The sequence below is a fragment of the Triturus cristatus genome, chromosome 8 (assembly GCF_964204655.1).
Source record: "Triturus cristatus chromosome 8, aTriCri1.1, whole genome shotgun sequence".
Classification (NCBI taxonomy): Eukaryota; Metazoa; Chordata; class Amphibia; order Caudata; family Salamandridae; genus Triturus; species Triturus cristatus.
This window is the reverse complement of record NC_140591.1, coordinates 609,261,352-609,283,595: the sequence shown is the minus strand read 5'-3', so window position 1 is coordinate 609,283,595 and position 22,244 is coordinate 609,261,352.

Below are 22,244 nucleotides of genomic sequence, written 5' to 3'. Positions count from 1 at the left end.
TTCACAAGCTGGTGCCTGCAGCCGATATCACCAGATGTCCGGCGATAGCATCCTCAAAAAACATCACCACAGATGACCACGGCAACTATCGCTAATGAGATGCAGAGTAGGCGTTCCCAAGCAAAAAGCCACGACAACACCACACCCCAACATTCTCAACGACCAGCCACATCGGCGATAAGATCACAAAACATGCCAAAAGGCGTGTTAGCAGCATGAATCTAACACCTGCTCTGACCTGGTGCAAATCCGGATGACAACCGACAACAGAAAAGGGAGCCCAGACCACAGCCACACATGAAGACCAACAGACACCATGGAGTCACTGATCATGCAGCTCGGAGCCCCAACAGGGCCACAACACCCACCGCCACCACACCCAGGACCGCAACCCCTCCGGAACTCCTCCCAGACCGGACCACCACAGAGGCAGCGTGGACAAATATGGCTGTCCCCCAGGAAATGCACCAGACTCACACACCTAACACCTGACAATGTCATTGCCCACTACAGGCTCCAAAGGACAACCATCCTACGCATCTTGACCATCACCGCCCAACAGGCTCACGGCACCAACACAGCGGACAACCAACATCCCACCCCAGACATAACTGCTGGCTGTGCTGCACCTGTTGGCCCCTGGTACCTTCCCACCAACAACTGCCAGAGTCGGAGGAGTCTCACAAGCAGTCACATCCAAGTCCCTCACACCTGTCCTGGATGCCACCATAAGTTTGGTACTCCAATACCTATACATCCCCACAATGCGCAGGAACAGCTGGAGACCAAGCAAGGCCACACGCCATAGCTGAATGCACGCATGTGTTGGGGGCAAAAGACAGCACACATGTCCTACTTGTGCCCCCTGGTGACACTGCACACAATTACCCCAACGGAAAGCACACGCATTCCATCAATGTGCAGGCAACATCCGAGCACCGTGGAATCTCCACCAACGTCATTGCCAACTACCCAGGCAGTGTGCATTATTCCTTCATCGTCCGACAGTCCATCATCAACCAGCGCTTCCAGGATGGCACCAATGGAAATGCACAGCCCCTTGGCAAGTACCAAATGAACACCCCACACACCTCAACTCCACAACCATGCAAATCACAGCTTTGGCAATGCACACGTCACAAACTCATATACAACATGCAAAACAACATGCCCACCCACCAGACACGACAGCACAACTTACTAAGGTAATTGAATGGTGTGCGTAGGATGAAAAAAAGTCCAGGAATTGACTGTAGATTTTTCAAAGTTCTTTAGTAATCAAATTTGTAAGTTGATTCAAACGCAAAAAGTTCAGCCAACGCGTTTCGTTCTCGAAGAGAACTTCGTCAGGGCTGAAAGTGATAAAGACAAACATCAATATACACAAATGGGGAGGATAAACAAGATATGACATTAATTTAAATAAAAACAGGGGAAACATTGAAAAGACGCAAATAACTTGGAGAGCTAATCAAACATAGATATGAGTATACATTACGATCACAAAAGAATATAAGTAAACAATTAAAAAACTAATAATCAACAAAAATACATCTGAAAAGCAAATTTGTACATTTATAAACGAAGCGACAAGGGAAAAAAGACAAAGGAGTCAAAATAATTATTTAAATAAAGAAAGGACAATCATACTACATAATACATAAACACCTAGGGCCCGATTCACAGAACAAACTTAAGACTAAATCCTAAACTTAGTACCATTCTGGTATTCACAGAATGCACCTAGTACTTCTGGTATTCACAGAATGAACTTACTACTTTTGCTATTCACAGAATGAACTTAGTACTTTTGCTATTCACAGAATGGATTTACGACTCCTAAACTTACGTCCGCACTCGGGCCGGAAATTCCGGCCCGGAGGCGGAGCTTCCGGCCCGGAGGCGGGGCTTCCGGGCCGGAGGCGGAGCTTCCGGCCCGGAGGTGGAGATTTCAGCCATAGCTAAATCGGCTGGAATCCCCACCTCCGGGCCGGAAGCTCCGCCTCCGGCCCGGAAGCCCCGCCTCCGGGCCGGAAGCTCTGCCTCCGGGCCGGAAGCTCCGCCTCTGGGCCGGAATTTCCGGCCCGAGTGCGGACGTAAGTTTAGGAGTCGTAAATCCATTCTGTGAATAGCAAAAGTACTAAGTTCATTCTGTGAATAGCAAAAGTAGTAAGTTCATTCTGTGAATACCAGAAGTACTAAGTGCATTCTGTGAATACCAGAATGGTACTAAGTTTAGGATTTAGTCTTAAGTTTGTTCTGTGAATCGGGCCCCTAAACCTTGGACACACAAAGCATCTTATAGCAATTAGTACCCTAAGGTAACATGATGTATCCCAATGAGTACACTCATTGTCTCAATTGCCCCAAAGTGAAATGCATACAGTGCATTTAGCTAATGGCCTAATGGAATTACAGGCAATAGCTGTGGGGCAAGCAGAGCAACCAACATTACTAAATTCAAATGACATACAAAATCGTGTAGAAGCCAAAAAAGAAAATAATAAACAGGACATCGACATGAAATAAAGTGGAGTGAAAGAGATAGAGTGAAAAAATAGAAAAGAAGACTTAATAAAAGTAACTGAATTAAAAAAAGAGAGAGACCATGCAACTATCTAAAGGAGCAAGCTCGTTTTTCAGTAAAACATCTCACCTTCTCAGGGTAATAACCCTTCTGAAGGAGTAATAGAGTTGATCTGCAAGTGTTGTTAAAAAATTTCGCATAAGACCTAAACTGAATGGGAACGAGTTGACTGCTTAGTATTCTGAAAGGAAAAAATGAATCAAAATAAGTAAATCCTATTCGTAAAAAGTAAAAATAGCCGGTCGTCAAGGAGCATCCTAAGTGCTTATGGGAAAAATTAGTAGAGAAGGAAATACGTCTAACCTTTATGCGGCAAAATTCATATGGTAGTCACGGTCCCACTCTCAGTAGAAAACACCCAATAAGGCTCTTCAGAGATGTAGACGTATCATGAGTCTAAAGTAACAAAATTCAGGGTTGTCATAATATCATTAAAAATTGCATAAGATGGGCAGTAGCCATAGCTGTAGAGATCACAAACTGTACCTGTGAGGTAATTATGCAGACACACACTCTCAGTAGAAGACATCCAATCTGGTTCTTCAGAAGTGTAGACGTGTGGTGAGTCTAAAGTAACAACAATCAGGATTGTAATGATATCATTTAAAAAATGCATAGAAAGGGCAGTAGCCATTGGTGTAGAGATCAGAAAATTTACCTGTGTGGTAATTCCACAGACACACACTGTGGTAGAGGCTCCAGGCAGTAACTCTGGAGTAAAGAGGGAATTAACCCAAGGCCAGAATAGGACCTAAAGAAGGGAAAAGAGAATTATTAATATAATCTTCTAAAAGGAAAAGAAAAAATCACTAATACAATATGATGAAAAAACTGTGATGGTGTGCTCCAAAAAGAACACGAAAGGAAAAGGGGATGAGGTTCGCTGAGAAAGGTGATTGAGCAATTACACAAGAGTATGTACGAAAAGGTTGTTTTTAGAATAATTCCGCCTCAATTAAGAGTGTGATATATCACATATGAAGAAAGTCAAGATGAGAATGCAATGCAAATTGAAAGCACGTTTAGCCGCTTTTCTGTCTATACTCAAGTTTCAGATGCTATACGTTAACGTGGCACGATGTGTCGTGTACCAGTACAAACAACTAAAGAAAAGGCACAATAAAATAAAAGCTTAAGGACCGCACTATATTCACGCTGTGAGCAAAGGGTAGTATAAAATGGACTTCTAAACGTGCTCCAGGTCAGGGGGAATAGAATACCAATTAATTTGTGTAAAAGGAGTGTTATGTCATGTATGAGGAAAGTTAAGATTAAGGGTGCAAAGCACATCTGAAGCGCGTATAGCCACTTTCTGTCTATCATGAATTTTAAGATACTTTAAATAAACGCAGCACAGTATGTCATGCATCTGTTCAAATAATAGGGAACAAAGGGCAATAAGTCAAAACTAAACTTTAAAAAAATGTGGCACATTATGTTGTGTATCTGTTCAAATAATAGGGAACAAAGCGCAATAAGTCAAAACTAAAGGACAACGCTAAATATATACTGCAATCGCATAGAAGTGTAAAGCGAACTTATGAAAGTGCTCCAAGTCGGGGAGGTAGAGTACGAAAGGGAAAAGGAAGAGCGCATCCCAAAGCTTACCTGAGTGACCGCAAATCTGCGTCTGTAGTGCCGAAGGAATTGACCTCCCGCGCTGCCCTTCAAGTAGTTTGCAATTTCCAGTATGGGCATGGCTATAGAGGTGTAGCCGCGTCTTGAGAAAGAAAGACTAGAACGAGGTCAGTATAAACAAAGGAAGTGCGTGTTCCGAATACAAAGTTCTTCCATTCGGAATATAACTAAAACGTACTTGATACTTTTAAATCACTAAAAAGTAAGAAAAGCGAAGAAATAATAAGGAAGAAAAAATAGAAATAATTAAGAAAGGAAGCAGGTTAGGACACAAAGTTCAGAGAAACCATAAGACGGAAAAGGAATCCCAGCATGGGCGTGACTTGCATGACATGAGCGCAAGTCCATAAATTGCGGAATTCGAACATTTAGAAAGGCCAATGAGTAAAGTGCAAGCGAAAATAAATTTGGGAGTCCATCACATGAGATTTATGCGATCAAAACCAGCAATACATTAATGTAAAAAATGGAACATTGTGTCAATAGGCAAAGAAAAATTATAAGCAATAATTAATTTTGGAGTCAGTTATAATAAATTATTATTAAGGAGTCAGTTGCAAGAGATTTGAGAGATAAAGAGGAGCAATGAGATCAAAACAAACAATGCTTAGATGAGAAAATGGAAAAGAAAAATTGCATCACTGGTTAATGAGAAAATGTAAGCAATACATTTTAAATTTTAAGGTCAGGTAAGTTACAAAAAATTATTATTTGGGAGTCAGTCGCAGAAATAATTAAATCAAAAAACGAGCAATGCGTGGATGGGTCAGAGACACATTGCGTCAAGATTCAATGAATAATTGTAGAAAAGTTCATTAAAGAGTCAGTTGCAAAAGAAATAGTATATGGAGTCAAAAAAGACGAACAATACAAGAAAAAAGTCAAAGGAACATTGCGCAAACAGTAATTACAAAAATCAATACATTTGAGAATTTGTCCAAAGGAATCAGTAGAGCCAAAGGAACAACCCGCAATATGTCGTACAGTGGATGCGGGCAGCAAGAAACCATATCGGGCGGTGCTAGAAAAAGTAATAATAAGCTGTATATGGTAGGGGCATAAAAGAATGTGTGTGTATATATATATATATAAAAGGGGGTGGTTGTAACATGTGATATTTTAGTTGCTCAGTGCAAGGTACAAAATGAGTTTATATTGTAAAATAGAGCACACACCCATATGTAAAGTTCACTAGTAGGTGTGTGTAAGGTGGCTCACTGAAAAAAATACCTCTGTGGACATGTTTGTTTACAAGTAAAGATGGCCTCAAAAGGGGATACACCTCGGCTAACAGGATCTTCATGAAAGGACGAATATTTAAAAGGAAGATCTAAGAAGACAGAAAGGGGAGATGTGCATACGCATCTCTAGACAACATCAATCCAATGGGAACCTTGTTTAAATTAAAAACAGCTTTAAAAGAGATACAGCTCGGCAATCAAGATCCTCATGGAAGGACGAATATTCAGAATAAAGATCTGAGAGGACAGAAAGGGGAGATGTGCATTTCATCTCTAGACAACATCAATTATATGGAAACCTTGGTATGAAATTCCGAAGAGGGATACATCAGCATTTCAGGAAAAAGTGCATCTCATCATCAGTGTTATGGCCGTATGTAGTCGCCCTTAATCTACAAATCCATTTTGCCTCATTTTGTCTAAGGCTTAGTTCTCTATTGCCACCCCTTTTATTTAAAGCAATATGGTTAGAATCAAAATTGGCTATTACCTTGGTGGAATTTCACATAATGTTCTGCCAGGGGGTATTTGGTATCCCCACTCAGTATGGCCCTCCTGTGTTCTTGTATTCTTAGTTTGAGGTGTCTCTTTGTACTTCCTACGTAAATCATATCACAAGGGCACCCAACAATATGGGTTGTGTTACAGTTAATAAATTGCCTAATTGTGTATGATGGTGACCCATTAAGGCAGAAACTTTTGATTTTGTTAACTCAAATTTGCAAACATTGCAAGAGCTGCAAGTGTAAAATCCATTGGGTTTGTCAGGTAGCCAAGTCTCAATTCTGTTTTGGGAGGTGACATAACTGGGACAGAGTTTGTTTCTCAGAGTAGTTCCTCTTCTATAAGTAATCGAGGGATTGTTACATATGGATCCCTGCAGACTTGGTATTGCCTTCAACAGATGCCAATTACGTTTGAATAATCTGAAGATTTCGCTACTGTGAGTGGTGTACTGTGTAATGAAGTGTACCCTCCTGTTCTGTCTACTATCTTTTCCTTTTTGGGTGTTCTCAGATAGTGTCGAATCTCGTTCAAGGGTGAGTACTCTCTGCTCTGCTTTCTCTAGAACTTCATGTGTATAGCCCCTGATTTCAAATCTTTTTTTGGCCTCCTTAACATTTTTGGTGAAAGTGTCTTGTTCGCTACAATTGCGCCTAATTCTTACTAACTCCCCAAAGGGTATATTTTGAATAACCAAACTTGCATGTGCACTACTCGCGTGCAAAACACTATTGCATGCAGTACTTTTACGATACAGAGTGCTTTGTTTGACCCCCTCATTTATGTAAAAATATACATAAAGGAAGTTGATTGTATCATGGTTGTAGTCCCTGGTGAATCTCACATTGAAGGGGTTGGTGTTAAGAAATTCAAAATAGTTCTGAAGGGATATTTCCAGTCCAGACCATAGGCAAATAATATTGTCAATGTACCTCCCCCAGAACTTACTTACTAAGGTAATCTGGGCTAGCCGTGAACATGAGCCATCACCGTCATGGCACACAATAGCGGAACGTGGGGAGAGGTGGGAACCAGGCATGTGTGAAGGAGGCAAGTGACACAGGAATGGGAAAGCACACAATGCCAAGTGTGGCGGAGATGTGCTGGACAGACCGCAGTATGCAGTACACACCCATATCCATGGCGACATACACCGTTGGTTTATGGAGTGTATTGGACAGTGGACACAACCATGTCCCCCAGCCAGTGGGGGAGTTCACGGAAATGTAGCCTGTTATGTCCCCCCCGTAAGCGTGAGTGGAGTGGGCTGGCCTGGTGTATGACAAGCCAGCCTAGGGGTTTGTATAAAAAGCACATAGCCCTGGGCGTGGTTCTCTTCCGGAATGCCCAATGTCCCTGCCAGGGCAGGGCCTCTCACACCGCCACGAGGCCGACGCCTTCATCGTGAGCGGAGTTGCCTGAGTTCCTGTGTGCCTGCTGTGGTCATAATGTATGCATGAGGGTCCCTGGGACTACAATATTACATTGTGCTGTGTACAGCAGGCGCAACCATGTCACCTCTGGCAGCGGGTAAGACCTTGGACATGAAGCATTGTCGTCACCCGCTCAATGTGTGGGAGGAGTGGACTGGGCTGTCGTACGGAGGTCCTGCGCGGGGGTGTGTATGATGATTCCTGGGCTCTGGGCGAGGTTCATTGGAGGAAGTATGCATGTGTCTCTGTCGAGGTGTTGGTCTCCTTTGTGGGGTTACGGTGGTCCCGGGTGGGACTTGAACACACACGTGTGGGATCTAGTTCAGCTTCCATGTGTTCTGACCCCATCCCTCACCTGAGCGGCCACCTCCTTTTGGCATTCTGACACCTTGCATTAGAATTCGATGTGTGCCGAGGTGGAGTGTTGGGAGCCAGACGTGGAGGCGGGTACTCCCTGCTGTGTGGTCTGTGCAGGGGTTGGTGTCTCTTCTAGGTGGCTTGTCTGCACTGCTCCTGGGGGTGGGTTGTCTGGGATGTCTATGGGCTGTTGTAGGGCGTCGGTGTCGAAGGTGTGGTGGTCCTCTCCAAAATCACTGATGAGTAGTCTGGTCTTCTCTGCTGGAGGTATTGTTTGTCCCTCTGCAATGTGAAGGGGTTATGCATGTTGACATTGTTTTGACATGTGTGTTGGCGCATTTTTCTGGTTTACAAGCAGTTTGTATGACAATGTTCATTGTGACTGTTTGGGAGGTGCAGTATGTTTGGTGCGGGACAGTGGACATTTGGACTACATGACGTAGGTGAGGTTGTACGCGTACGTTTCCATCTATCAGTTTCCTCCTGTGGCACAGGACTCCCACCTCCTGTCGTCGTTGCTGCCTTCCTGTTAGCAGCGGGTTTGTACTTAGTTTGGCTTTTCACATCGTGCCAGCGCCTCTTGTCCTCCTCCATGGGCGTCCTCGACACTCCGACTGCATTCATGTTTGTCATATTGTTGTTCAGTGGATGGTGGTGTTCTGTCACCTCCGTGCCGCTGATCTGGTTTTCCTGCAGACTGCACCCCGTCTGCCTCTTCCTCTTCGGCTTGGCCTTCCACAACCACGGGGTTCCTTGCTGGTGGTCTGTGTTGCTTGTGGGGTTCGCGTTGGCCTCTGCACTCGGTCCAGGTGCATCCATGGCCTCATCGCAACTTTCTGGTCGTTAGTGTTTTGCGGTTTTGCGGCATCGCGTTGACTTTATCATGGACATTTGACGTGTTATTGTGGGCCTATCGCATGGTTCCGCCGGCTTGGGAATACCACATTACCATGGTGTTATTTTCCCACGATAGACTGCGATGTGGATGGTTGCATTAAGCAACTTCTGCTGTAGTTTTCACACGTTCTTGAGAATGTTCCCCCAAGTGTTTCCATTTGACAGAGTCCAGTTTCTAAACCTGATATGTTTTTTGCAAAGCCTTCTTTTTATCTACTCTCGTCGGGTATGTATCTATAGCAATGAGTTCATTTAATCATTCTGCAGACTCCCTCTTTTTCTGTGAGTAAGAATTCTAAGGCAAGTTGGTCTTATAAAACCATTGACCACATCGCAATTAGTTCTGTATTAATTACAAGAAAAACTCCATATGTGCTAGTTACCATTTTATCAACAAGTGTTGATAACTTTCTAATCTTTTGACCATTTCATATGACACCTGCAGGTGGAATGACAGCTCCAAATATGTCTCCTACTAATCCTGTTCCCGTTTTTGTATTGAGTTTTTGTCTGTGTGTGGGCGTTAATGTTAGAGCATCTAAACTCTTCACATGATACATCTTTGAAATGAATATGCCCAAATCAGAAATTCCCTTCCATTCAGCTGGCAGTAAGAAGTAAGCATTCTGTCCACAATGTTAATAAACGCCTGGAATAGCATTCTCGTTTCCCTGTAAAATTTGCCAAGATCCCCCTGTTAACTCGAAGATGTGTTCACATCTACTAATCCCTACCTGCCAAGTTCTTTTGGGTGTTTGTCTAATGTATATGTAAATGCTCCCTTTGTGTTGGCTGTCAAGTCTCAGTTTATGGTAAGTCATCTTTCTAAACTCATTTTCTTCCTTCTTTCAAGCATTCTCTAAAACATCACCCTTTTTGTCAGTAGTTCATGTCATGTTAGTGTATCATTTTACTAAAGCCATTATATAAGTCTTCTCTCTTGGTCACATTACACAGTTTAAATTGCTTTTGAAAGCCTTCACACTATCTATGAGTCTATGGGGAAAGAAATAATACCACGCTGTATCCATCTCCATTGCTTGTGAGTGTAAATTCATGTTCTCTATTAGTGGCACAATAGAAAGTATTAGATCATGATTAGAATAGAAATACACACTATGTCCTCTACTATAAACTATTGGCAATAGGATGCTGCAAGAAATAGCATAAGATAAAGGCATATGGTAATAAGAAACATCTTTTGAAACTGATGTAGGTAAGTGTGCACATACATAACAATTGTTTGCATCCATAGCATTCGTATATTCTTGTACTAACCTGGAATAAATGTTAGTGGAATAATCATTTTTCTTATAGCTAGCAAAAGAGTAACTGAAGGAGTCCTCTCTAATATTGTAACTAGGTGAATTAGTAATGTTATTTACTGTAGGCTCTGATTCTGGTGCTAGGTAAAGTTCTATTAGTACTATTGTGATCATTGTTACTGTTTTATTACAATAATTGAACCCATGATGAATTTACACCTATTTCTGATTCAACACATTTCTCTGAGTCAGTTCAAAACATTTAGTTCAACTACTTGTAATACGTTTTAGTAACTAGCTTCTTTAGTGTGGTTCTTCTTCTTTCTTTTTCTCAACAGGCAAGCTTCTAACCAGACAATCTTTAACCCTACTCCTTGTTTTTTAGAATGTTGTCCCTATCCTTCTGTAACGTTCAACTTGGGCCTAGGTGGATCTTCTGTAAAACAAAGAATTAAAACAATATGCATATAATAAGCTCAGTTTGATTTCTTTCTTCAATTTTGTTTGGTTTCAAGTGTTTTATCTTCTTCAGACTTTTGCTATTAATCTCGCTTTTTCCTTTTCATTGAGGTTCAAATAGTTTGTGGATTCAGCATTGTACAACGTTATAAAACAATACTGTCAGAAGGGAGTATATTTTGCTCATATTGGAATAACCTATTATCGGTCATATGTTGTGTCTTTGTTCGTGTTAACAGTAACTCCACACAGTGTGGGACCATGACAGTTAATGGGTATCCTATCACTATGTTGTCGCTCTTCTCCAGACTAATACTTACCATGGCCACTGCTTTAAGGCAACCAGAAAGTCCTGCAGCTGCAGGGTCAAGCATGGTACAGAAATAGGCATGTGTTTGTGTCAAAACCAAGAGAGTGCACCCATCTCTCTCGCTGCAAAATAGCGTGAATTATTTTGTATAATCTGACATTGCAAGCGCTGTGTCACAGCACAATTCTCTTTCAACTGTAGGAATGCTCTTGTACATTCACTGTCCAATGGAATCGGATCAGACACATCTTTATGTGTCAGCATCAGCAGAGGCTTTGCCACCAAGGAAACATTTGGAATCTACGTTCTACAGTAGCCAACCATTCCCAAGCACATTCTGATTTCTTTCTGAGTTCATGGTGGATTCATCTCCGAAATTGCTTCCACCCTCTCTGGTGACACTTCCCTAGCTCCTTTCACAATAATGTGTCCCAGATATTGAACTTCTTTTTGACAATACTGCAGTTTCTCTGGCCACGCTTTATGTCCATTCTCAGCCAGGTGATTCAAGAGTGCAATGGTGTCATGTTTGCATGCATTTCACGTTTCTGATGGCATCAGCAGATCATCTACGTATTTCACAAGTTCATAGAAAAGGAAGGTACACTCAGAAGGAAGTCACACAAAGGAACAGGTGTAATCCATCGATCTTCTTTATTCACATTATCATTTAAAACCGGCACACAGCCAGCGTGTTTTGTTCCTTGATGCCAAAAGGAACTTCGTCAGGGTTTCAAATTGGAGTGAGGGTTAAGTATTGTGATGACCAATGTATGGTATATGTCGTCCCGAAGATAGAATCACATCAAGGTAAAAGTGGTATTTAAATCAAGCTTCTATTCTTAAATATATGTCAATGGTGCAAGCGTCATCCATAGGTTAGGTACTCAAAGAAGAAAGTCCCTCACTTCACTCACAATCAGAGAAATGGAGATTTGAATCCTACTGCAACATCTGTGCGACGCAGCGAATAGAACAAACGGCATGATAACCGCCGGTTCTGGCTCCTGTGTGGTTCTTTTAATTTTAAGCCAATCAATATCTTTCAGAGGTACTATGCCTTTCAAAAAGGTATAACTGCCTTATACTTCTCCATCACCACAGGAAACTGTGCATTTGTCCCAGCCACTCTCGTTGGTTCCTCTCTAGGCCACTGTACCACAGTCTTACATTCAGCCCATAAATAATCAGACAGTACAAAGTCAAAAATGAATATTCAAATCAGTCTACAATACCTTTGAAATCTTTATGAAGCTTTCCAATTCTGCATACCACTGCAGCGGCTTGTCTCTTAATTTGGGAAAATAGTTCATGAATGCTGCCAGATTACCATGACTCCAAGGAACATGTACATACATTCCTCCTGCGATTTCTTTTAGTGGGTGAACTGTCACTTCTCCTTCACTTCCTTATATTGCTTTCCTGTAATAGCAGATTCCCTCATTTTCTTCTCATGTTTCTCAGACCATTTGTCTTCTAATTTTTCAGTTTCACTCAAACCTGTGAATACACTTGACCAATTTAATAATATGCAAACACAGTACTATGATCCTCATATTCTCAAATTCCAGGTCATCCAATTGAACCCTATAGCTTCTGTGTAGATGCACATTTTTTGTAAGATCTTGTACATATTTTTTAACCAATTCAGTTAATTTGTCAAGAATTAAGGCTCCCCTTCTCATAACCTCTTTGCAAAGGTACATTAATTCTTTCTTTTTGTATTGTTCTTTGTGCTCAAATTCCAAATATCCCTTTAGTATTTGCTCCAGTGTAACCTTCAATTGAGATACATTTAAGGGCTTCTATATTTCAACCTCTAATCTATCAGGTGGTCCTGCACTCTCTGTCTTAGTAGGTCCTGCTGTTTCATCAAACGAAGCTGATATATATTCCTCAGTCATAACTATTTCTTCTGATGATCTTGGGCTATGCGTACTAACATCCCTCCATCGATTAGTGCTTGTACCCATTAGTGGTGGCTTCCAGGCAACTATCTCTGAGTTCTAAGAAGTCGGAACAAATCCTGAGGTGGGTAAGCCTCAGGTAACTAATTGAGTCTCATGACTTGTCTCTACAAGTGGTGGAGCACTTGTTACCACCCTAGTTACAGATTGACCATTAACAACAGAGACTGGTGCTATACTGGTCACTGCAACTGTATTAGTTACTGTTGGAACTGCAACTTGTGGTCTCGCTATTATTGGTGAGGTAGCCTCCAATTTTTGTAGGGGTTGTTCAACTGGGTTTTCACCTTGCTGTGCAGGAGCAGTTGGCACTATCAAACTAATAAAAGCACTTGATTCACACTCTGTTCTGCAGGGGTTACATGTGGTGGAGGTCTCAAACTCAGCACTTGTTCCAATATTTCATCTCTTGAATCCGTATCTGACTCTTCCCCTTCTTAGGAATCTTTGTCCTTTCCTTTCTTAACAGTCTTGAGGTAAGCACTGGATATAATCTAGTCCCTTCTATAATAGCTTTTTTCCCTCTACACTGCTCTTCTTCCCATCGGGCATTCGCATAATTTTTCACTGCTCTATTAGTCCTCCTCCAGTATTTTCCAATCTCCTTTTATCTGGAAACTCCCTCCCAAGCATTAAATGCTTCATATTTGAATAAGTCTAGATGGTGGGTTGGTTTCGTACAATTTTACATACAAGTGATCGAGAATCCTGATGTTAAATGACCCGTATCTAGGAAAACTCAAAGCACCTGCTCCATTGGCGAAGCCAAAGATGTGTGGTTAAACCATGCTCAGTAGTCATAATGTGTGAAGGTGTACCCTCAGCAGATGCCTCTTCACCTTTGCATACTGGATTAGTAACATCCCCTCTTACCAAATTCCTAATTTTTTAAAAACATTTCATAATGACAGACCAATTTGAAACAAAACGATTAAACTGAATGTTATGATTTTGTTTTGTATACGTCAATCCTCTGTTAAACCAATTGAATTTCAGTTATTATTTTTCACAATTCTTAACAACAAATCCAAATACAGTATTCACTTTTAAGGAATCCAAACCCAGCACGGCACTGCAACATCACCAGCCAACCACAGTGCAAAACACACCAACCGACCAATCCCAGGGCGAAACTCTATTACGCACAACCTCACTCCCCGAGGAAGCTCACTCTCCTTTACAATTTTCTTTGTATTCACACAACTATAATTATCATCGTTTTAAACACCTTCTTGTTTGTTCTACTAAAGAAATTAAGTTTCCCACACATTCTAGAATATTTTCAACACTCACAAGTGAAATCTCAACCAGCGTGAAATCACTCAGATCAACACATTTTCCCCCATTTGTGCAATTAGGTTTAACTAACACTAATCAATGTTAATCAATCATTACAAATTAATAACTTTATGTCACTGGTGTAGGTGTTGGTACCTCATACACCACACCTCAAAAACAGATTTTCAATTATTATGTTATCCCAGGATCTTTCGACTGCAACAAGTCTAAAATCTTCAAACACCTTTTCAACCACTTGTCGACAATTTCTTTTTACCCACTCATTCTAATCAAACATTCAACCTAAAAGAAAAGCACAGTCATGACCACAACTCATTTGCCCTGATAATACTCAAACCTTCTAAACCACAACCGCCTTCGAGTACAGCTTTGCCGGATCTTCAAGTTGTGTACACTGGATTCAGGAATTGGCAAGTTCAGGTAACATTTCTGGGTATTTTAATAAATCCATTCAGTCTGTTAAACCATATCCTCTGCTACCAGATTTGTGAGTGTGGAAATCTCATATAAAAGTAGCTCCACTTCAAACCCACTAAGCGTACCTCCAATTTCCACACCACTTTGAGATGAAGAATCTTTGCCACCGTATTAGAAAGGAGCATAACCCAAACACATTTCTAAATTAAACATTGTCTTCAACATTAGATGTTCAGTCAAAAATGAGATGTTTGGTGAAAATGTAAACGTTTATTTTCTCTTTAAGTCTGTATGTTTGTCTTTTTATTCAGATTAGTCAAATAAATCATTAAATATCGAGAAAATTTGGTTAGAATAAGCATACAAAATAACAGCATGTTCCATAAACAATGAATCCTTGCTTAATCTAAAGGACCACACCTATCCTAGTGACAACCCATAAAGAGTTATTTTGGAAAAGAGCAAGTAAACTTTCTAGAGCAAAAGGCTGATAGCTATGAAAAAGGTCGAACTCCCCAATAGGAGTAGTTCTGGAAACTCAGCTGAGTTCAGTAAAAGTCGCAGTAGCAACCGTTAAAACAGGTATGAGGAATGATTCACAGCATTAGCTATGATCAGCATAAGACAGAAAGTCTCCTCACAAATCGTAAGGAAAGCAACAAAATAACCATTAGCAGTAGCTTAGGGTAATTCAGGTTAGCACAACAAAGTGTTAAGGGACATGGCAGGGTAGAGGTGCATAGAATGTCTTTACTCTCTATCTTGTAACACGGACTATATAGAAATCACAAAACATGTTGCAAAAACAGGTGGTTATGTTATCCATAGCCAATGAGGAAGGATCTTTCGATGGTTCGTCCTCTTCTCCCTCAATTCCCATGGTAAACGTCCATGTTGACATGGAATTATTTAAATGTGGCTACAGCATATAACAAAAAGATACATGTAGGAAGGTTTTAATGAGAAGCTGTGCAAGCCTACTCTGTTAGCCGTTCTGTGTCCCATTGTATAACAATGGTTTGCTCAATGAAATGAAACATTAATATCTAGCATGTCCTGGTTAGATCATGGAACTTAAACCTACAGTGAACATCTCTGTCATTAATATACTTGGTCATTATAAGCATATGGCAGAGGAAACAATCTAAAATATATTTATGTCATATGGTGTGAGGAAGGAAATAAATACATTTTGCAGAACACATCTCATGAAGATATCAAATTCTACAGTTCAGTTATAAATTTAAATCAACATTCTACAAAAAGGCATTTTATTTCTTAAAGGTACAAAAAAAAATCTAGAAAATATTAGGTTTAGCAGTGAAAGAACAGTAGAAATGGGTGCTTTCTGCAGAAATAAGCAGCATTTTCCTTTTTGCTTGTTTTATAAAAGCACATTTTCTAATGACTATTTTGATATGCATTTTCTACGTTACTGTTAAAGCACATTTCTATATTATTATGAGGTTAAATTTATGAAAAAAGTTATAACTGCCACAAGGGTGAGATCGGTATCCATGGTAATTTCAAGTGACATGGCAATGGGTGAAAGTTGGAGCTTGATTCTGTGAAGGTTTTTATTGTTAAGTGTTGTTTGGGCTACTTGCTGCTTGCTGTCTGTGGGAAGTGGGGGTCCTTATCGCTTACCGCTGCCACCAAATTCTGAAGGCGGGCGTCCCCGACCCCTCGCTTCAACGTTAGGCTAAGTAAGGATACCGTCTGAGATAGCCCTGCTCACCCCCTTAGTAGCTTGGCACTAGCAGCCAGGCTTATCTTCAAGGCACAAGTGTTCAGTATGTGCAACCACGCTCACAGTAACCCCATGATGTCACCACAAATAAACTCCACACGAGATTTGATAAAATGAGTATAATATTTATATAAGCAATTATACGATACGACTACACGATACAAAATCAACATATAACAATGGGTAGTATTCTTTTCGGTGGGTTGGTAGGTTCTAATCCCAACCACCACTTCTAAGCAACAGTTAAGCTCACTTCTAACCATTTCCAAAAGGTTAGGCAAGTTGTATTGCTAGAATCACACACGTTGCAAAAGGAAACAAATACTGCAATGCGTAACGATATTCTCTTATAGTGTGCAACAGAGAAACAATGCCCTACGTAGCGCCACAGTCATGTACATTGCAATTGAAGGAATAATGTAATGCGTATCACCACCATCATGCCCTGTACCAGGAAGAAACAAAGCAATGCGTCACACTACAATCCTGTACAGTGCAATGAAGAAATAATACACTGTGCCACGTTATGATCAGATACTGTGCACTGAAGAAATAATGCAATGCACCACGTTACAATCAGGTAATATGCAAGGGAAAAATAGCGCAGTACGTCGCACACCAAGCATGTAGTTCGTCAGGCACAAATGAGGTCAGGGTCATACGACAGTTCGATAGTTCGTTAGCAGCAATAGTGCAACGAGTAATACAACAGTTTTACGTGCTCCGTTAACAGTGCCCCCATTATGGATCAAATGATGACACAAAAGTACTGCTTCCCACTCCGGCCCCAACACTGCCCCTCCTTGGGTCAGCACGGGCCGGGATCCGATCTGAAGCAATGGCTCGCGCAGCTGACAGAAGCGGGAGGCCGAGAGAGTGTCCCTCCGGGCCCACACCCCATCCCAGGTGTTGATCCACGTTACCTGGGGGGCGCGACCCCACTCTCCTCCCCAACGTCAATGACGTGGGCCTTGATCCAGTACCTCATCACGGATTGCGGCTGGCTCGGGCCAGCGGCTCGGCTCCTCTTGGGCTGCCGGTCCGGGCCGCTGCTGGCTTACTCCGAGGGCCTAATGACTTGCCCCTCCTTCCGGCGGTCTCAGTCCACACCGAGAGCCGCCCTCAGCACTGTGGAGTCTTTACTTAAATTCGGTGCACAACCTACCCAGGAACTCCTCACCAGTACCTCAGGTTGCACTTCGACACGCACACCATGCATCTGAGACTCCTCTCTTCTCTGGTGCTAATGACGATCCGGCACTCTTCACCAACACCCCGCTTGCACCTCAACATGCACCCTGCGCGTCCGAGTCTCTCCTCTTCTCCTGGTGCACACGATGTCCAAGTGCTCTTCAGCAATGCCCTGGCTGCAACACGACATGCACTTGGAACGTCCGAGTCTCGCCTTTTCTCCCGGTGCACACAATGTTCAGGCTCTCCTCACCAATGCCCTGGCTGCACCACGACACGCACTCAGTGCGTCTGAGACTCACTTCTTCTTTCGGTGCACACGAGGCCCTGGCGCTCTTCACTAATGCCTTGGCTGCACCAGGACATGCACACAGCGCGTCCGAGACTCCCTTCTTCCTTTGGTGCACACGATGCCCAGGCGCTCTTCACCAACGTCCCGGCTGCACCACAACACGCACCCATCATGTCTGAGTCTCGCTTCTTCCTTTCGGTTCACATGAGGCCCAGGCGCTCTTCACCAACACCCGGGCTGCACCACGTCACTCACACTGCGTGTCAGAGCCTCACCTTGTCTCCTCGTGCTCACCACGACCAGGCGCTCCTCACCAATGTTTTGGCCTGCACAACGACACGCACCCAGCCCGTCTGAGACTTAGCTTACTCCTGCATGCCCACGATCACAAGGCACAACTTCTGAGGGTCTCAAGCTGCAAAAGCACGTGCACACCATGTTGCTTGGGACTTCTCCGGAAACTTTTATGATCCTGTATTTCCAAACAGGGAGGCAGCTCACCTAAGGCCCTTGTGGTTGCAAGACACAGCACAAAGCACAGTCTACTTCAAGCAGGGGGACCCAGTGCCTCCAAGAACAGTCCCAACAGCCTCTCCCTTAGAACAGCAAACTGCAGACCAGACCCAAATCACGAAGCAAGGATTGGTCTTTCCACAGCAGTCTCTTCAGTTGCTCCTTCTTTAGCACAGGTTCTGCTTGACCACAGAATGGGTCCAAGCCTTTACAGTCTCAATCCATATCTGTTTCATTCCAACATTCAGGGGCTTCAACTCTCCAAGGCAAAGGCCCCTCTGCCTTCAGAGGACAAAGGATTTTGGGGTATAAGTATTGGGACCCTGAACCCAAGAATTTAGATCACTTTGGGAAACAAGAAGAAAACTCTGCTGAGGAGAGGAACCAAGAAGAAGCTGAGGAGAAACTGTCCCTGGAACTGGGGGATTGGCCTGCAGTGGTTGTCTTACTGCCAAAGGGAGGAAAAAGGAACTGTGTGTGTACTTTTGCTCAATTTGTGAAGGATCTCCAAGGGCTTGGAAAAGAGCTTGCCTCCTGCTGAAGTCTCAGGAACAACAGACTTCAACCACCAGCTTCCCAGAGTTCCTTGGAAGTGCCTGCTGCTGTTTTGGGGCCTTCTGAGGGACTGCGTGTCGCAAGGAGCTGGAAGCGCGACTCAAGAAGGAGAAGCGTGCCGCCGTTGGAGCTGTTGTCGTCGCATGGCGTAAAGGGTGTCGCCGCTGCAGTTGTTGCATCGAGCGGAAGCGTCTCGAATCTTCGAAGAAGTGTCTCGCAACACCGAAGAAGAGTGTCGCCATCGCAGCCATCGTAGCTGACGCATTGCACCGCATCAAGAGAAGGGTCTTGCATCGAGGAAGAAGCGTGTCGCCATCACAGCCGCTGCCGTCGCATCTTGGATGATGCAGCTGTAGCTGTCGCATTGCACCGCATCAAGAAAAGCACCTCTCATCCACAGAGAAGCGTGCCGCCGTCGGAGCTGTTGTCATCGCATTGCGTAAAGGGTGTCGCCGCTGCAGTTGTTGCATCGAGCTGAAGAGTCTCGCAACGTCAGAGAAGAGTGCCGCTGCCAAAGCTGCTGTCGTCGCATCACGTAAAGGGGTGTCGCCGCTGCAGCTGACGCATCGAATCGAGTCTTCTTGCAACATCAGAGAGGCGTGCCGCATCTGGAAGATCTTCACGTCTTTATTTCTTTGCACCAAACTTTCATCGCATCAACATCGTTGCAACACTTTCGTTGCCCTGCGTGTCGCATCTGAAAGGTACATTGACGCATATAAGAACTAAAGAGAACTAAGCTAAATTCTACCATCTTAAAGTAACCGTATTGTTGATTTTTGTCGTTTAATGGTCTTGTGGTAAATCTATATGAAGAATACTTATTTTTTATATAAAAACTGTGTGGTGTCCATCTGTAGTGTTGTCACTTGATTACTGTATGTGTTCACAAATGCTTTACACACTGCCTCTGAGATAAGCCTGTCTGCTCATGCCAACCTACCAAGGGGGTGAGCAGGGGTTATTTTAGGAGTGTACCCCTTTACCCTGACCAGAGGCGAGGGTCCCTATTTGTCACAAATGCATACCTGTGCCAACTAGAGACCCCCAAGTCTAACATTGGTGGTCAGCGGTGAGGATTCTGGACTTGCATTTGTGACTCATGTACAGTGATTGGTGAACACTACTAGTGAGTGCAGACCAAAATGCGACCACATACTTGTTGGTAGATTTCTTTTTGGGACTTTCTATTTTTGAGTACTGCCAGGTTTGATCATGATGGAGAGAGCAGAATCTGTAGTCTCTGTTGATAATGAGTGGGAGTGGGAAGAAGAGAAACTGAAAAGCTGCAAAGTAACACAGCTGAAGTTCTTCTGCAAGAAATTCAATGTTTCCACTACTGGATGTAAAAATAAGGCAGAGTTCTACAAGGCGCTGAGGGCCTGGGTAGAAGCAAGGAATGCCACTGATGATGATAATGCAGAGGAGCATCTGGAAGGGCCAGTGGGCCCAAGAGGAAGGAGAACCCCTTCTCCTGCCGGTAGCAGTGTTTCTGTTAAGAGTCTGTCTCCAGAGGAGTTGGCAGATAGAAAAGAGTGTAGGATGCATGAGATGGAGCTGACCAAGCTCAAGTTAAACGGGCAGTTGGAAATTGAATTGCAAATTAGGAAATTGGCCCTAGAAGAAAAGAAAATGGAAATGGAGCATGATTTGAGAATGAGGGAGCTTGATTTAGAGCTCGAGAGGCTTGAGGCCATGAGTGTCTCAGCCCAGCAACAAGAAATGTGTGTAGCTCAGAAAGTGAGCTTTGCTGAGTTGGAGGTGGAATCCAGCTCAGATGGTGGCTGCAATATTGAGTTATCTAGTGCTGGGAGAGTAGTACACACACCTAGAGATTTGGCGCCTGACTTGAAGGAGGGGGTTAACATACACCAGGAGGTACACGGATATAAGGTAGCTCCAGTAGTGCGCAGTGTCCCTAGGATGGATTGGAGAGCTGGCACAGGGGTTCCTAGTCCTATGGCGGGAGGAACTCTCTACTGACTCTAGATGAGAGGTGCAGGGAGAGGGGTTCCCCCATGGTTGAAGTCCTGGTGTGTGAGTGTGAAGACTGCCCAGAGGAGTGTGGGTTGAATGACAGAGACAGTCAGATACTGTCTTGCCAATCTCAGTAGAGTGGTGTGGAGTACGTGTGCGAGGCACTAGATGGTGAGGTGAAGGATAGTTTGGTTAACCCTTGTAGGGGGATGTGTGATCCAATTGTGGGAGAGCATATTGTAAGTCCCTGTTTTCCAGAGCTATGCCAACACCTGTTGGAGAGTCAGTTCTCTGACCCCAGGGAGCTCACATTGGAGGCAGACCTTTTGGTGGATTCCAGAGGGTCCGGAGAGGCATTGGGGAGTGATCCAAAGAAGAGTGGTTCAGGTATTTTCCAACCCAGAATGGGGGAAGAGGTTCAGTGTAGCCCAGCTAGGTTCCAGTGTAGTGCAAGTGTGTAGGGACTCACGTCCTGTCTCAGTGGAAAAGGAGTGAGTTTAGGGCTGGGTGTCCTGAGGTGCCCGAAACCCAGTCTCAGAGCCTGGGTGGTTCTTTAATGGAACACCAGGTGGGGAGCCTAGTCTGTCCTGAGGGGCTGCCTGTTGTGCGGGATCCCCTAGTGTCTAGTGGACTGGGAGTGTCTGTAAGCAGGCCTCCATCCGTTCTGGTGTCTATCAGTGCCACTCCTAAGTGGAGGGTGCAGAAGCCCAGACTGGGGGTGAGAGGGGGAAACAGTCCCCAGTAGAAGAACCAGTGGGTCAGGGGCCAGACAGAAGGGCTGCGTCACCAGTGAATGACCATGGTGACACCACTTCTGTCCTGGGGAATCTTCGTGCACTGTCAGATGGACAGGGGTCAGGAGATCTGCGCCAGGCAGACTATCACACAACACATGAGTTATGTGTTCCCCTCAGGGGGGAGGCATATGTGCTCCCCGGGAAGTCCTGGTGGGCCAGGCGAGTGTTCAACCGCATGGGTTGGTTCCAGGGTTGAGAAGCCAGGTTCAGGTGTTGACTGACCTGGAGGAAGTGGCAACTGTAATCAGTGTCCTGACCGATGTAGCTTATACGTGTACCACTCCAGGTGGGAGGGTACAGCACTCTGCAAGGGGGTGCAGAGGGAGGGAGTCCTGGCCTATGACCCCGGTGCAGGCTGAGGGTTTAGACCCTAGGTTGGAGAGCCAGGTTCAGGTGTTGTCTGACCTGGAGGGAGGGACAACTGTAAACAGTGTCCTGACTGGTTGGTCTTATAGGTGTACCACTCCAGGTGGGAAGGTACAGCACTCTGGAAGGGGGTGCAGAGGGAGGGAGTCCTCCCCTCTGACCCCGGTTCAACTGAAGGGTTTAGACCCTAGGTTGGAGGGCCAGGTTCAGGGTGCCCCCCCTGACCTGGAAGCCCAGTTGCAGGATAGAACCCCTGAACTCGTGGGCGAATTGTGCAGGACACCTGCTACAGGCACCATGACAATTCTGGAAGGGGTACCACTCCACGTGGGACGGTACAGAGCCCCAACAAGCAGGAGGAGGACCGGGTGTGGGAAAGCCCACCCCAGTCTCCTGTCCAGCCGCCGGGTACAGGCCTGGGGCTGGTGT